The sequence below is a fragment of the Arachis hypogaea genome, chromosome 2, assembly GCF_003086295.3.
Source record: "Arachis hypogaea cultivar Tifrunner chromosome 2, arahy.Tifrunner.gnm2.J5K5, whole genome shotgun sequence".
Taxonomy (NCBI): domain Eukaryota; kingdom Viridiplantae; phylum Streptophyta; class Magnoliopsida; order Fabales; family Fabaceae; genus Arachis; species Arachis hypogaea.
The window spans coordinates 17,926,645-17,945,607 of NC_092037.1; the positions used below are offsets into that span (position 1 = coordinate 17,926,645).

At 31.9% G+C, this 18,963-nt stretch overlaps 1 non-coding gene across 1 annotated transcript; it reads right to left on the reverse strand.

The window, feature by feature from the left end:
• Positions 1 to 2,765: 2,765 nt before the first annotated feature.
• Positions 2,766 to 2,873, reverse strand: LOC112765412 (small nucleolar RNA R71). The gene has a single exon (XR_003183752.1). It is a non-coding gene; the product is annotated as a small nucleolar RNA R71 (small nucleolar RNA).
• Positions 2,874 to 18,963: the final 16,090 nt, after the last annotated feature.

Sequence of the window (18,963 nt, forward strand, 5' to 3'; positions counted from 1 at the left end):
ATATCTAATACAGAGGATCGAGTCCGAGATATTAGAATCTTCATGGTATAAGTTAGAACCCATGGATGGCCATTCTTGAGATCCGGAAAGTCTAAACCTTGTCTGTGGTATTCCGAGTAGGATCTGGGAAGGGATGGCTGTGACGAGCTTCAAACTCGCGAGTGCTGGGCATAGTGACAGACGCAAAAGGATAGTAAATCCTATTCCAGTATGATCGAGAACCGCCAGATGATTAGCCATGCAGTGACAGCGCATTGGACCATTTTCACAGAGAGGATGGGATGTAGCCATTGACAACAGTGATGCCCTACATAAAGCTTACCATGGAAAGGAGTAGGAATGGTTGGATGAAGACAGCAGGAAAGTAGAGGTTCAGAGGAACGAAAGCATCTCTATACGCTTATCTGAAACTCTCACCAATAAATTACACAAGTATCTCTATCCTAGTTATATTTTATTTATCTTTTACTTATCAATTCATAAAATCATTTGAATCCGCCTGACTGAGATTTACAAGGTGACCATAGCTTGCTTCAAGCCCACAATCTCCGTGGGACCGACCCTTACTCACGTAAGGTTTATTACTAGGACAACCTAGTGCACTTGCTGGTCAGTTGTGCGAAGTTGTGACAAAGAATTAAGATTATGAACGTGCGTATAAAGTTTTCAGCGCCGTTACCAAGGAATGGAACCGTCATGATTTCTGCGCACCATGTTTTTGGCGCCGTTGCCGGGGATTGTTCGAGTTTGGACAACTGACGGTTCATCTTGTTGCTCAAATTAGGTAATTTTATTTTATTTTAATTTTAAGCTTTTTTATTTTCTTATTTTCGAAAAAAAATTTCTTTTTTGTTTTTCCCAATTAATTTTCGAAAAATACAAACAAATTTATAAAATCATAAAATCAAAAATATTTTTGTGTTTCTTGTTTGAGTCTAGAGCGAAGTTTTAAGTTTGGTGTCAATTGCATCTTTTTAATTTTCTAAAAATTATTTTCGAAAATTCATGCATTGCATTCTTCATGATCTTCAAGTTGTTCTTGGCCAGTCTTCTTGTTTGATCTTCATATTTTCTTGTTTTGTGTCTTTTCTTGTTTTTCATATGCATTTTCAATTTGTTAGTGTCTAAAAAATTTTAAAATTTTTAAGTTTGGTGTCTTGCTTGTTTTCTTTTCTTGAAAATTTTTCAAAAATAAGTTCTTGGTGTTCATCTTGACATTCATAGTGTTCTTGCATGCATCACATGTTTTGATCCAAAATTTTCATACATTGAGTCTTTGGGTTGTTTTTATCTTTCTTCATTGAAAATTCAAAAATCAAAAAATATCTTTCTCTTATTTCACTCATAATTTTTGAAAATTTGATTTGATTTAGTCAAAAATTTTTAAAATTTAGTTATTTCTTATGAGTCAAATCAAATTTTCAATTTAAAAATATTATCTTTTTCAAATCTTTTTCAAAAATCAAATCTTTTTCATTTTTCTTTCATAATTTTCAAAAATTCCAAAATGATTTTCAAAAATCTTTTTCTTATTTTGTTTCATAATTTCAAATCTTTACTAACAATTAATGTGATTGATTCAAAAATATTAAGTTTGTCACTACCTAATAAGAAAGGTTCAATCTTTAAATTTTAAAATCATATCTTTTAGTTTCTTGTTAGTCAAGTAATCAACTTTAATTTTTAAAATCAAATCTTTTTAATCTCCTTTTCAAATCCTTTTCAAAATGATTTTCAATCATATCTCTCAATCATATCTTTTTCAAAATAAATTTCAAAATCTTTTCTAACTTCTTATCTTTTTCAAATTGATTTTCAAATCTTTTTCAATCAATCTTATCTTTATGTTTCGATCATATCTTTTACAAAACTACCTAACTAATTATCTCTCTCTAATTTTCGAAAATCCCTTCCCCCTTTTTCAAATTTCTTTTTTATTAACTAATTGTTTAATTTTTAATTTAATTTGATTTCAATTTTAATTTTTGAAATTTAACTTTAAATTTTATTTTTATTTTAATTAATTTTCAAAATTCCCTTTCTCTCATCTCCTATTATTTATTTATTTATTTATTTACTAACACTCCTCTTCATCTCAAAATTCGAACCCTCTCTTCCTTTTGGTGTTCGAATTTTTCTTCTTCTATTCTTATCTTCTTCCACTCACATAAAGGAATCTCTATACTGTGACATAGAGGATTTCATATTTTCTTTTCTGTTTTCTTCTTTTTCATATGAGCAGGAACAAGGATAAGAACATTCTTGTTGAAGCTGATCCTGAACCTGAAAGGACTCTGAAGAGGAAGCTAAGGGAAGCTAAAGCACAACTCTCTGGAGAAAATCTAACTGAAAATTTCGAAAAAGAAGGAGACATGGCCGAAAATAATAACAATGCAAGGAAGATGCTTGGTGACTTTACTGAACCTAATTCCAATTTACATGGAAGAAGCATCTCAATTCCTGCCATTGGAGCAAACAACTTTGAGCTTAAACCTCAATTAGTTTCTCTGATGCAACAGAACTACAAGTTTCATGGACTTCCATCCGAAGATCCTTTTCAGTTCTTAACTGAATTCTTGCAGATCTGTGATACTGTTAAGACCAATGGGGTTGATCCCGAGGTCTACAGGCTTATGCTTTTCCCGTTTGCTGTAAGAGATAGAGCTAGAATATGGTTGGACTCTCAACCGAAGGATAGCCTAAACTCTTGGGATAAGCTGGTCACGGCTTTCTTAGCCAAGTTCTTTCCTCCTCAAAAGCTTAGTAATCTTAGAGTGGATGTTTAAACCTTCAGACAGAAAGAAGGTGAATCCCTCTATGAAGCTTGGGAGAGATACAAGGAACTGACCAAAAAGTGTCCTTCTGACATGCTTTCCGAATGAACCATTCTGGATATATTCTATGATGGTCTGTCTAAGTTATCAAAGATGTCACTGGACCATTCTGCAGGTGGATCCATCCACCTAAAGAAAATGCCTGCAGAAGCTCAAGAACTCATTGACATGGTTGTAAATAACCAGTTCATGTACACTTCTGAAAAGAATCCTGTGAATAATGGGACGCCTATGAGGAAGGGAGTTCTTGAAATTGATACTCTGAATGCCATATTGGCTCAGAATAAAATATTGACTCAGCAAATCAATATGATCTCTCAGAGTCTAAATGGATTGAAGGAATCATCCAACAGTACTAAAGAGGCATCTTCTGAAGAAGAAGCTTATGATCCTGAGAACCCTGCAATTGCAGAGATGAATTACATGGGTGAACCCTATGGAAACACCTATAATCCCTCATGGAGAAATCATCCAAATTTCTCATGGAAGGATCAACAAAAGCCTCAACAAGGCTTTAACAATGGTGGAAGAAACAGGTTTAGCAATAGCAAGCCTTTTTCATCATCCACTCAGCAAAAGACAGAGAGTCCTGAGCAGGATCCATCTAGCTTAGCAAAAATAGTCTCTGATCTATCTAAGGCCACCTTAATTTTCATGAATGAAACAAGGTCCTCCATTAGGAATTTGGAGGCACAAGTGGGCTAGCTGAGTAAAAGGGTCACTGAAACCCCTCCTAGTACTCTCCCAAGCAATACAGAAGAGAATCCAAAAAGAGAGTGCAAGGTCATTGAATTAACCATCATGGCCGAACCTGCAAGGGAGGGAGAGGACGTGAATCCCAGTGAGGAAGACCTCCTGAGACGTCCAGTGATCAACAAGGAGTTTCCCTCTGAGGAACCAAAGGAATCTGAAGCTCATCTAGAGACCATAGAGATTCCATTGAACCTCCTTATGCCATTCATGAGCTCTGATGAGTATTCTTCTTCTGAAGAGAATGAAGATGTTACTGAAGAGCAAGTTGCCAAATACCTTGGTGAAATTATGAAGCTGAATGCCAAATTATTTGGTAATGAGACTTGGGAAGATGAACCTCCCTTGCTCATCAATGAACTGAGTGATCTGGATCAACTGACATTGCCTCAAAAGAAACAGGATCCTGGAAAGTTCTTAATACCTTGTACCATAGGCACCATGACCTTTGAAAAGGTTCTATGTGACCTTGGGTCAGGGATAAACCTCATGCCCCTCTCTGTAATGGAGAAACCGGGAATCTTCGAGGTGCAAGCTGCCAAAATCTCATTAGAGATGGCAGACAACTCAAGAAAACGGGCTTATGGACTAGTAGAGGACGTGTTAGTAAAGGTTGAAGGCCTTTACATCCCTGCTGATTTCATAATCCTAGATACTGGGAAGGATGAAGATGAATCCATCATCCTTGGAAGACCCTTCCTAGCCACAGCAAGAGCTGTGATTGATGTGGACAGAGGAGAGTTGGTCCTTCAACTGAATGAGGACTACCTTGTGTTTAAAACTCAAGGATCTCCTTCTGTAACCATGGAGAGGAAGCATGAAAAGCTTCTCTCACTGCAGAGTCAACCAAAGCCCCCACAGTCAAACTCTAAGTTTGGTGTTGGGAGGCCACAACCAAACTCTAAGTTTGGTATTGAACCCCCACAACCAAACTCTAAGTTTGGTGTTGGGAGGTCCCAACCTTGCTCTGATTATCTGTGAGGCTCCATGAGAGCTCACTGTCAAGCTATTGACATTAAAGAAGCGCTTGTTGGGAGGCAACCCAATGTTATTTAATCATTTCTATTTTATTTTCTCTTTATTATTTCATGTTTTATTAGGTTGATGATCATGTGGAGTCACAAAAACTACTGAAAAATCAAAAACAAAATGAAAAACAGCATTGAAAACAGCACACCCTGGAGGAAGAGCTTATTGGTGTTTAAATGCCAGTAAGGAGCATCTGGCTAGCGTTTAACGCCAGAACAGAGCATGAAACTGGCGTTAAACGCCAGAAAGAAGCAGCAATCTAGCATTTAAATGCCAGGATTGCACCCAGAGGAAAGCTAGCGTTAAACGCCAGAAACAAGCTCCATTTGGGCCTTTAACACCAGAAACAAGCATGGAGCTGGTGTTTAACGCCAGAAACAAGCATGGAAGTGGCGTTAAATGCCAGAATTGCACAGCAAGGGCGTTTTACACGCCTAATTGACGCTAATTTTTTACTAATTCAATTAGTAAGTTGATTAGGATTATAGATTAGGATTAATTATTCCTACTTGACTTTTCTTAATGATTAGCATTAGGATTAACTCTTTATAATTGCCATGTTTGTGGTCATTTAAATTCGAGTGTAAGGAGTAGTGTAATACCAAACTACTATTTCTCAACGTGAAGCCCGCTTCGATAGTGATCCTTGACTTATCAACTCTAGCCAAGGACTTTTAGGACTTAAATTTGATTCCTTTTACTTGTTGATTGCCTTAATTATTTTTATTTTAATTGCCTTTGATATTTAGTTATTGTTTACTTATTTAATTTTTTGTCATTTAAATTCTCAATTATTACGATCAAACCCTTTTTCTCCCATAGGCAATAATCGGGCACTCGATTGTGATTCAGAACGGCCCGGGATTAAACCTGGTATTTGATTGAAACTTTGTGACATTTTACTAAACTTTGAAGTACATTGGATTCTGGTTTAGAGCTACAACGAAACTTGAACTTTAAAACTTGTGAATTTCTAAACCGGTGTTTAGCGATTGTCAGGGAGCAGGGAGGTATTACCCGCCCCCGTCCTGCCCCGTTGCCATCCCTACATTCAAGAAGTGAGTCATCTCTTATTTATTATTTATTTCGTTTTGCTTTATGGCCTATGAGAACATCATACCAAGGTTTATGTTTTAACGCTATAGGCATTTTGTATGCATTACACATGTCATAACATAAGTAAATGAGAAGCATCTAAAAGTCACACCACTCTGACTAATCAAGACTTTTCAAAATAATAATTGAATAACATTGCATTATCACTGTTTTTATATTAAAACTCGGAGTGGCTGGGGATGGATACGGCAACACCATATAAATAAACTACTGAGAAACTTTTGTTTCTCACCCCTCTCTCCGTACCATCTTTAGGAACGATGCAGTACGAAGTAGTACAGTTGAGGTGAAAAGACAAGTGCACTAGTGGGAGCAAGCTATCGAGGACGTAGATACAAAACATTAAACGTTTACCTTAAGAAGGAAGAATATGCGATTGTTTTGGCCATAGTTAAACAAATTAAGAGAATTAGGATTTCCTATGCGTCTTGTTTTATCCTTATTGACTGATTGCAATTGTAACTATTATGTTTTTCTTTTTTATTTGGTATGAGTAAAGCTTGTCATTGTTGTGCCTTCATAGTTTAGCACACCGGTTTTTCATGTTAATATTTTCAAATCCACTTATATTTTTCAACTAGTAACTATTTTAATAAAAACTAATTATTCAATGTGTTTATCTATAAATTATTTTATATAAATATTTCACATTTGTTTTAAAAAGAAAAATTTTACAAGATTTTGAATATCAGCTACTAAATATAATCCAAACAAAGCTTAACTCAGTTTAAAAGTATTAGGGTGTTACAAACACATTTGATTGCCACACAATTTTTTGTTGTATACTTTATATCTAATCATAGTTATTATAGGCACCTTATATATTGGGTAAAATGCACAATTAAATCAAATGGAGGACCAAATTACACAATTCTATCAAATTGAAAAACATTACCAGGATCTCCCAAAAGAACATTCTTACGTAATTCGAATCAGTCTCAAATTAGACAAACCAACACTAATTCGAATTAGTCCTATTTGAATTAGTAGTAATGCTTGTAATTCGAATTTGTCCAATTTGAATTATGCTTGCATGTAGTCTTAGGGTAGTTCGAATCAGGGTGATTCGAATTATGCACGCTAGGACGTCCCTAGTAATTCGAATGGGTCAGCTTCGAAATAATTTTTTACCATAGTAGATCGAATTAATTTACATCTATTTATATATGATCCAAGCGTATATAAAGAGCACAATAAAGAGTACATTTAATAATATCCATAATAAATTCAATAAAGAGTACATTCAATCATAAATAAAAAAATAATAATTATAAATATTTTTTATAAATTATTAAAAATCAAATATTTTCTAAAAATATTTATTAAGATTTAGAATTTAGTCTTTACTATTTAAAATTAGTGAAATACTTGCCAAAATTATTATATTTTGTTGGTCAGTTAGCATTATTGAATCTATTAACCACGACAATATGAAGATGATTGATTGGTTTTCGTATAAAAATATTTTTATTCTATTAGTATTTAATTCTGATAAAATATTAATTAATTTTGAATTTAGTTATTATGAATTCTTATATCTAAGAATACAAGTTAAGATTGTTATTTAAAATGTTTTTAAATTTTTTTATTTTAATAAATGCACAACAAATCATTAAAATAAAAAAATTATAATTTAAAATTATAATTTTGGTAAAATTATAAAGTTTTGAATTTTTAATGACTTGTAGAAAATATTTTTAATTATTATTTTTAGAAAATGTTTGATTTTGAATTAGTCCAAAGTATGATTTTATTTTCTTCTTTTACATCTATGTTTGAATGTAAATTTAAATGTCAATAAAGTAAACAAGAAAATCTTATTGGTAAATTTATTCACATGAATTAACATATATAGCTTATTTAACTTGTGAATTTTTTATGTAAAACGAATGTAGAAAAAGTGTTACGAGTTTAAGTAACAATGATTTAAATATATGTAGCTTAAGATAGTACTGTTATTTAACTAGATTATACACAGATGGTTATTAATAAAGAAAACATTGCAATATGTGGTAATACACATTTTGCGGCGGTTTAAACAAAACCGCCGCAAAATGTAAAAAATAACTTACCCGACGGTACATATAGCGGCGGTTTTCGAAAAGATGTCACTAAATGCAAGCCTGATTGAAATATAGCGGCTTTTCGAGAAAAACTGCCATTAAATGTAGTCCTGATTGCCGCCCCAACCAATAATCGCCGCTATATGTGCCGGGTGCCGCAGGTTGCCGTTTTGCGGTAGTTTTATATAACCGCCGCAAAATTTCCGCTGCTATCTGCCAGAATTGTTGTAGTGTATTAATTAGGTAGAATCAGGTTTGAGTGTTGAATAAACTCTATCCACTCAATTCGCACTCTTAATATATCATGTGAATATTCACAAGAATATATATATAACGAGTAAAGATTTAAATTTAAATTATTATCTTATACACAAATAGTTATGATCACTAAGCTAGTAATTCAATTTGCTAATTATAGATAAATAATATTTAATATTATGAGATGTGAAAGGACTAAATATTATGTTTGGATAAAAATAAATTTATTTTGCAGGTCAAATTGAGAAAATTAGGAAGCGAGTAGAGTTCGATTTGGATTAGGATCAAGTTGAAATTTAAACCTTGCTCTACCCATTCCACCCCTAATTATCATCAACACTCTCTAGTCTCTTTGCCTCTAGTCTTTCTTCTCTTTTCCTTTTCGTTTCACTCATTCTTAATATGGTTGTCAATTCAGGTCTCCTAAACCAAATCACCTCTCTTTCCCTCTTTATTACCCAATTTATTTTTATTGTTGTTGATTTTGGATGTGCGTGGCAATGGGATAAAAATTAGAGGTGATAACTGTTGGTATCTAGTTCAGATAGGATAAGAGTAATAGCGACAATAGGTGATGGTGAAGGGTTAAAATTGGATAAAATGCGATTAGAAATATGAGCTTAACATTAGGGTTAGGACGGTGGAATTCAACAAAGACGAACATATTCAAAAATCAATGTTTCTTATCGAAAGAATCATTTCAAAATTTATTGCGTTAGAAATTTATTGAAAATTCTTAGAATTTCTTAATCCAAAATCATCCATGTTAAATCATTGAGAACGAAATACTTGAATTTGGAAGTATACTTGAATTCGTGAACATGATTAAAAGAGTTTGGTTCTTTGATTTTTCTCAACCAAAGCCTTCTGTATCGTTAATAGGGCTGAATCATAGCTCCTCTTATGGAAAAAGGGCCACAAAGACAGTTTTGATGTGTTGGGAACCAAAATTCTTAAGTCATTATTTATATTTAAGTGCAGTATCCATTAAACTCTAATGCCCAAATAAAATAGTATCTATGATTTTATTCTCATTAATTTTAAATCAAAAGTAATTATGACTTATTCAATTCAGCATTTATAACAATAAATGAAATCACCATTATATAAGTCATTTAATGTGAAATAGTATAATTTGTGATGTAAAGGTTGAGCTTGTTCTAATAAAGAAGGATCTTGTAAAGGTTGAGGTTCTTGTACAAGATTAGTAGGTTGGGGATTGCCATCCATTCTTTGAATATTATATACATGTATTCTTGATTCTATCTCATAAAGTTGTCTCATGCTTTGTATATGCAAATAATGCATCCTTCTAACATAATGAATGCGTTTATTTTTACTATTTTGTCTAACGGTTTTTACTGATTTTATGGTTTTAATTTGTTGTAGAAACTTTTTGGTTCTGATTATTTTCTTGTCCATCTTTTTTATTTCTACTTTTAATTCCGAAGATTCAGTTATTAGTTCTCTTATTTTTCTATCTATTGCCATTACTTTTGTTTTCATATTTCTTCTAACTAATGTTAAAGATTTAAGCCTTTTATAAAACTCTTTCATGTTATAAGAATAATAACTGAGAAAATAAAGAAAAGAAAGATAGTAAGCTTACAGAGATGAACTTGTACTTTTATTGCTTGCAAAGTTGATACACTTCTTGAAGATGATTACAAATACTTGGAGAATTTATAAAGTAAGAAGATATAAGAGTAGAGAGATTTCTTGAGCTTTCAAGTTTTTGATGCCCTTGAATGAATGAGGCCTTTGGTATTTATAGACCCCAAATGATGACTATTTGAGTACTGTTTGCCGACAGTACTGTTTGCTTTTACTGTTTGCCGACATTCACTGTTTGCTTTTACTGTTTGCCGACATTCACTGTTTGCTTTTACTTTTTACTTTTACTTTTTTACTTTTTACTTTTTTTTTACAGAGATCATTTTTCTTTATGATTGGGCTTTTACATTTATTGCATATACAATACTTTTTACATCTCAAATGGGTCTTGAGAGTCTTGATAATAATGAGCTGGGCTGGACTGCACCTCTTCGTCTTCTCCAAGAGGTACTGTTTGTATTGCTTGCAGGGAGCTCTGGATATCTTCTTCTGAGGTTGCTGCTGCTAGTGCTGCCATAATTTGTCGTTTCTGTGCTAAGAATTGGGTCTTTTTTTTATATGCTATTTGCTCATTGTTGGTGCTTGAGGCTGTTATTGCCGGACGCTTTTGTGATGTTGTTAACCATTGATCAATAGCTCTTTTACTTAGCAGATTTATATCATATTTGTTCCACCACTTAATTTTTATTATTCTTACTAAATATTGTATGCTTGCACATTCCTCATATGCTGCTGAATCATATTCCCAAGTCATAATCCAGCTTATTCCCATAGCTGCTATAAATGAAATAAATTTGTACTCTTGTAGAAATGATGACTTGCTTTTGAAGTATTCATACGCCATGCTGGCTTCTTTCGGGAAGAAGGCTTCTATCGGTCCGAAATTCTGGAACCATGATTGGAACCATTTGAGAAATTGTAATGATATCCCCTTCCTGAACCATATGAACCAAGAATGGGGACTTGGTGATAGGAATAGAATATGATTCCATGCTTCTTGGTAATTATAATAGGTATAGCTTTGAGGTTCAAACTTCAAAGAGAAGTTTTTAGACTGATATGGGGGTAATTCCCATTCTTGTAGAGATAATATTTTCATGATTTTTATTTTTGAATAAATAGGTTGTTTGGTATTGAAGTCTCTATAATGTGTTAATTCAATAGATCCAGTGTCTACTAATATGAATTCATAGAATTTTTGGGTTTTTTGTGGGTTGATAGGAATGTAATGGAAAGTGTTTGGGAAAATAGTCTTGTATAGGTTTTTCTGTCTTTTTTGAACCACTCTTTTTCAATGGTTAATATTTTAATAGGATTGGGCTTTTCATAGTAAGGAAACTGTTCTTTCAAAGGTTGAGTGTTGTAGAGATCTGATGGTTGTAATAATGTGAATTTATTATTAGTAGTAATTGAAAGGCTCTTAGAAGGTAATGATGATGATGATGATGCTTTTACAACCTGTGACATTGTCATAGGTCTTAATGATAATGGTTTTGCTAGTACAGGGATAATAGGTAATTTTGTTTCTTTTACTTGGTCAAAAGGTTGACCATAATCTTCACTGGAGGCTGGTTTTTGCTCCATTCTTTCCCTGCAAAAATTCTCTAGTAAGAAAGTCAGGGAGTGAATTTAGTTCTCCTTTTATATGTTCAATAGTAAAATCGAAGCATGATAAAATAGCTTGCCATCTTGCAAATATTTGTTTTGAAACCAAATTTTTTACATCATTCTCTAAAACATTTGGGGCTACTTTACAATCAGTTCTTATTAAGAAGGTTTTATTAAATAAATCTTCTTGGAATTTTGAAACACATAATACTATGGCAAGTATTTCTTTTTTAACTGTGGGGTAGTTCTTTTGGGCTTGGTTCCAAATTCCTGAATGATATTTTACTATTTGTTCTTTTGAGTTATTAGGAGGTATTTGTTTAAGAATTCCTCCATATCCTAATTCTGATGCATCTGTTTCTACAATTAGTTTGGCCGAGGAGTCTAGTATACTTGTGCAAGGTATTTCTTTTACTGCATTTTTTATTTTTATTATTATAGAAGTCATTTCTTTTGTCCATGGAGGTGGGTTTTTTCTTAACCTCTTATAAAGAGGTTCGCAAGTAACTCTTATACCAGGTAAGAATTCTGCTACATAATTTAAACATCCCAAAAATCTTTGTAATTGTTTTTTGTCAGTTATTTCATTTGGAAACTTATCTGCAAATTCAATAGCTCTTTTAATAGGTACTATGGTTCCTTGATAAATTTCATATCCTAAGAACCTTACTTTAGTTGTCAAAATTTTCATTTTCTTTTCTGATAAAACTAATCCCTGCTCTTTTATAATATCCATAAATTTTTCTAGATGATATATGTGCTGTTTTATTCCTTTTGAGTATACTAATACGTCATCAAGATATACTATAGTAAATTCTATATGTGGGTAAAATATATTATTCATTATTTCTTGAAATTCGCTTGGAGCATTTTTTAATCCTTGAGGCATTACATTCCATTCATAATGTCCAAAAGGTACTATAAAGGCTGTTTTATATCTATCTTCCTCTTTTACTGCAATTTGATAATATCCTGATTTTAGATCAAATTTTGAAAAGATATTTGCTTTATTTAATCTTTTAATTAGATCACTTTTATTTGGTAAAGGATACCTAATCCATTTTAATACCTTGTTTAGAGGTTTATAATTGATAACTAATCTTGGAGCACCTCTTTCTATTTCAGATGCTTTCATCACATAGAAGCCTATACAGCTCCAGGGTGATTTTGAAGGCCTAATTAGTCCCTTATCTAGATATTCTTGTATTTCTTTTTTACAATACTCTAGATACTCTTTATTCATATGTATCGGTTTTGCCTTTGTTGGTATATCTTTTTCATTAAACCCATCTTCATATGGTAAAGATATTTCATGTAATTTTCTATGTTGAAAAGCTGTGGGATTTAAACTACATAATTCTTTTTTAATTTTTTCTTCAATTGCTTTTATTTTATCTTGTATTTCTGGAGTTTGTAATTGTTCTTCTATTCTTTTATGTGTAACTTCTTGGTTTAAGTAGTTAATTTGTCTTGTCTTCCTTTCTATGATATTAACTTGACGCGGTAAGTGTTGTAAAATTTTCTCTAGACTCAAACAATTAATTTGTTTTACTTCTGTTTCCATTACACTAACCTGTGTAGATAGGTGTTGTAACATATTGAGTTCATGCTGTTTTGGTCTTGTGAGAAATTCAAAATGGACAAGATGATTAGGGATTCTTGTACAAGTTATTCCGTCGATGTCGACATTAAAGGGATATAATAATAAAGTAAAAGGATTTCCTAATATAACTTGATGAGATATATTTCTTGCTAAAAAGAATGTAGTGGCAAAGCATACCCTATTTTTACAAATTTTTGCTTTAGATAACTTATAGTCTATAGTCATTTTGTCATTTTCTGCCATTAAGACTCTTTCTGTAGTTTTCTCATAATATTTTGTGGGTATTAATCCTTCTTGTATACAATTAACATCAGCTCCTGAATCTACCATAGCTATTAAATCAAATTTTTCTTCTCCTACTATTAAAGTTATCGTAGTGAACCATTTTTGACTTACTAATAATGTTAATATATTTATATAATTTTCTGTACCTAGATTAATATAATTCTCGGGGATTGTTATATTACTAGTCCCTTCATTATTTTGCAAAGATTGTTCTTGGATTTTTATTATGTTTTCTCCTTCTATTTTTAGTAATCTGTAGTCCATATTAATGTTTTGTTGTTTTAATTCTGAAACTTCTCTTTTTAACTTTTTTATCTCTTCTTTGAGAGAATTAAGGGAAACCTCTTCTTGTGGATTTTTAAAACGATTATAAATCTCTTTTATTTCTATTGGTCTTATTTCTTGCTTACTTTCTTCTTCTTTTTTAACTAATTCAGCTAATTGTCTTATAAACTCATCCCTTAATGGTGTATCCTCTAACTTGTCAATTATTTTGACTAGTGTAGAAGTTTGTTCTTTAGTTAAAACATTTACAGTTTTTTCACAGTTTCTACAGTTACATAATCCTATTCCTAAACAATTATTATTATCCTGTTCCTCTTTTCTACTATTTCCTCCTGAGCTCTCTTCTTCTGACATAAAGTCTAATTGTTGTATAAAATAGTCTTCAGTTTCAGAAGAATCCTCATAACTTGATTCTTCTTCTGATTCTGAATTGATTAGTATGGCTGTTAAAGCATGTTTAATTTCTTTATTTTCTATTTTATTTATTTTTTGTTCTGTCGTACATTTATTAGCATAATGTCCTTGTTTTTTACATTTCCAACATGTTACGTGTTTTTTCTTATTAGGAAATTTAGGTTTTCCTTTAGGAGTCTTATGGAATTTTTTATGATATTTCTGTTCATAATAAAGGGGTTTGTCTATATTATATTTAGGTTTTTTATAAAAAATTTTCTTTTTAACTTTATGCTGCCCACTAGGTGCTTTTTCAGGAGTTATTCCATATTGATAACAAAAAGTGCCAAGCTCTCTTTTACCTGTGATACTTTCTTGTTTTATTTTCTGTTGTATCTTGGTATCTGTGCATACTTCTATACCTGTTTGTACTATTATATTATGCAATTGTCCAAAAGTTAATGAATTATAGGGAATCTGGGTCCCAAACTGTGTTTGTAGTTTTTGTAATACTTTTTCAGAGAATAATTTTGGTAAGGCTGCTACGAATCTTTCTTTCCAGAAAGGCGCATGTGCATCATCTCTTATCATAACTTTTGACATAAAAACATCTTTATACCATCTATAATCAGACATGGTTGGACACCTTAAATTCATTAATTGAGTATGTATCCTATCTTTAAAAATACTGGGATCTCCTACAAAATTTTTAATAATAGTGTATATTAATGTGGATGTAGCGTCTGATGACTGATCTTCTTGTTTAATACTATTAATAATTAATTCTTTTTCTTGGATGCTGAGAAAATTATCCCACCAACCCTTTAATTGTCCTGTAAATTCTTGAGTTATCATAATTGCTGCTTCTTTATCAGAAGCTTTTCTCATCTTATAGGCAGTTGCAGCCATAGTCATATTACACATTTGATCTAAAATGGCTTGTTCACTTAATCCATCTATATTCCATTCTACTAAGTCTGATCCTGAAAAACTGTTTTGTACTAATTGTGTTCGCTCTTCTAGGCCTACATCTACTGGTGATGGTCTAGGATAATAATTTCTGGTTTTAGGATAATCTCTTTTATAGGATATTTTATTTAATTCTAATTCTTCTTCCTTTTGTAATGTATTAATTGTTAATTTTCCTAGACTAATACTTCTAAGTTTTTCTTTTAGTTCTTCAACTTCTGTTTCTACTTTAGATTTTAAGCTAATATTATCTAAACTTTGTAATTTATATATAGGTTTTTCTATGGGTTTTTCTACCTTAATAACTTTTTCCATATTTTCCAGTCTTCCTAATTGATTTTTCATTATATCTAACATAGTATTAGTGAAGTTTAATTGTTGATGTAATTTTTTAATATCTCTTTTCTCTATGTTTCCTTCTGCATTACTATCTTTATAAGGTGTTGCTTCAACTTCTAAGTCTTTTCCAATTGGTATTTTGATAGTTTCTTTAGGGGGATATTCCGATTCTATTACTGATCCTGAGCTTGTTTTCCAAACAACAGTTGGTTTTGTTAAAGGGCATAATTTCTTATCGGGTTTGGAGTAATAATTAACGTACCAGTCAAAGAAGTATAAGCTAATTCTATTTTCTTTCATAAAATCATAAAATAGTTTTCTTAGTCTAATAACTTCGTTTTCTGAATGGTTGGTAAAATACCAATCTCTTAGTGGTTTATTATAATCAGCATTAAAATCTTGTCTTATCCACTCTTTATCAATCTCAAATGGCTCTTCCTTTATAATTACTGATAAAACTTGTGATTCTCTTGGATCAAATTCTGACGGTGATTTATATACAGCAGTGGCTATATGTGGCCTTCTGTTGTTAATTCCTACAATATCATCGATATTTCCTATTGATGAATTATCTATAGAATTTCTATGGCTAACAGTTTCAACATTATCAGGAATTCTTAATGAATGGGATCTATTCATCCTGATTCTAATATCAGGTCCTTCTCTTATTATTTCTCTTATCCTAGTATTTTGTATTTGTGGTTCTTCAATACCATCAGGTATTATCCATTCTTCAGGCATTCTACTTTTTAATTCTTCATGTCTTAATCTTCTAGGTGTTTGTATATTAGATCTTTTTAGATTTGCATGCATCTTCTGAGGATTGTCTTAATGTTTTAAAATCATAATTAACCTTAGTAATCTTATAATATATTCTATAGATTATTTCGAATGGATCATATTTCTCATTTATAATTGTCTCATCAGATCTTACTTGTAATTTTAATGCTTGCCAAGTGTATTCATTTTTTAAATTCATAGCATAATTTGGATAACAATTAAAGAAAACTGGTCCATCATGACAGTTACTTTCTAATATTCCTATTAATGAGTCACTAAAATTTTGGAATCTGGTATCTCTTAAAGTTAATAATATAGGCAGGTTAATTCCTATTCTAAAATTAGGTTTTACTGCTACTTGTATTAATCCTATATGGATGAAGTTATATCCTTTACTACTATGTTCTTTCAATTTATCCTCTTCTAAGATGGTAATAATCTTATTATTACTTGTTCCTGGTTTACAATATTCTAACATATGAATTTCATAATGTTTTCCTTCCCAGAAGTTTCTCTTTTTATATACTTTATCTTTATCTATTATAGGTATATTCCAATTATGAAAACTTTCTTCTAATTTAGCTATTTCTAATTCATTTTTAGTTCCAGAGGTGGAAGCTTCATCATTATCTGTTTTTATCACTAAAGAATTATTTTTTCCTAGATTTAAACTACTCATCATTCTCAATAAACTAGCCATTTTATGGTTAGAACTTTGTGAGTTACGGGACCACCCTCGTTAATCAACGGATTCACTGCCTTACTAGGACTTACAACCGGGATTACAATCTGGGCTGACCAACGTATTAACAGTTCTCACTGCTACTTCAAAGTTGTAACTATAAAATATTTGAGGTTTATCAAGAAGACTTGTAATAAAAATCCAGTTAAAAATAATTTCTTTATAAATGTTATCAGATACCATATATATATATATATATATATATATATATATATATATATATATATATGTATGTATGTATTGTCTATAAACAAATTAGAAAATTAATAATTTTTTAAACAACTTCCCACTTGGGCTATACATATATTCTTTCTTGAAATAATCACATTTTATAAACTTTATGCATGCATCTGAATGACATTTCCCTGATTACTTTAACAATAATCTGGTCCGTCTCATATATTAGTTATGGAATTATCGCAGCTTTTATCACATTAGTGTCGCGACGAAACTATGATGATCACCATACTGATATACTCAACGACATATATCAGATTTGGATGAAAAAATTCATAAATTATATGCGAAAATGATCTCATGCATGCCTATTTCCAACTGGTCCAACTTTAATAAACTTTATGAGATCAGGAGTCAGAGTGAAAACAAAACTAAATACTCTATTTCTGTAAAAATATCTACATTCGTAAATTTATCTAAACCATATGAGCATCTAAATGCACACTCCCACTAAAACAATATATCATAAAATGATATGACACCATATGAATAATATCCAGACAAAAGATCTTGGGTGTTTGTTGCTTATAAACCAAATATGTATGTATTTATGAAGTTTGTGCTAATTTACTCATTAGACACTTAAACACTGTAAACTCTCTTATTTAATAACATTTAAAATATTATAATACTAACATATTATCACAAAATAGCTCAAGTGGTCTTTCAAATATATATCCATAATTTGTGACACATGTTTGTAGTCACTTAATTAGATGCCTTCAGGATTAATTCTTCATAATCATCATGTGTTTGTGATCAATGGCTAGGATAAGTAGCCTTAGCCCTCAATTCATGCAAAGAGGTTTCTTGCATTTGAAGTTTCCTTTCCTTGCATTTAATTGCTTTGACTTTTATTGCTTTGACTTTTAGTTTCTTGCGTGCTAGTTTCTCACACTCTTGGTTGAGAAATTGGGTGTTTGGGTGAAATTGAGTTGTGGATGTCCATTCCGCATTGTGTGAGGATTGTTAATTGGTTTGGTTTCCCTTGACTCTATGTGGCCCACTAGTGTTGACATAGGACTTAGGGATTGGAATCAATTATGCCCTTTTGACTAATTCTCAAGTAGGATTGACTAATTGGGATTAATCCCACCCAATTTTCATGTTTGTGGTCCATAACTAGGATAAGAATCCCTAATTACCCAATTCTTACCAAGAGTTCTCTTTTTTAGTGTTTGGATTCTCTTTGCATTGCTTTTACTTGCTTTCCATTTAATTTCTTGCATGATCATTTACATTCCTTGCTATTTATATTTCTTGCCCTCACTTGCAATCATCCAACTCCTATTTCCTCTCTTAGCCAATAATGTACACTTTATTGCAACTCCTAGAAAAGACGACCCAGGAGTCTAAATACTCTCGGTTTATATTTGTTTTGAATTTAACATTTGATTGTGAGAATTCATTGTTGGTTTGGACTATGCTATCAACGAATTGATTATTGTTTTGATTGATTCTAAACCAGCACAAATTCTTCATCATCAATCGTCCTTATGGGAGAGTCAAGGAAAAACCTAAATAAGAAGTTTGACCTATGGAGAGATGCTCTAGAAGTGTATGGTCTGCGCATAAGCCGTAGCAAGACGGAATATATGGAATGTAAGTTCGGTCTACGAAGGAAAAATCACAATATAGAGGTGAAGATTGGAGAAAACATCCTACGAAAAGTTAAGAGTTTTAAGTATCTTGGGTGCATCATACACAATAATGAAAAGATTGAACATGATGTAAACCATAGGATCCAAGCAGGTTGGTCAAAATGGCAAAGTGCATCTGGTTTTATATGTGACAAAAAAGTGCTTTTAAAACTTAAAGGTAAATTCTATCGCACTGCTATAAGACCGGCTATGCTTTATGGTACAGAGTGTTGGGCGGCCAAAGAAGAGCACGAACATAAGCTAAATGTAGCAGAAGTGAAGATGTTGAGATGGATGAGTGGTCATACGCGATTGGATAAAATAAGGAACGAAGATATAAGGGAGAGAGCTGGAGTAGCACCCATTTGTGAAAAAGATGGTAGAATCGCATCTCAGGTAGTTTGGACATATGAGAAGA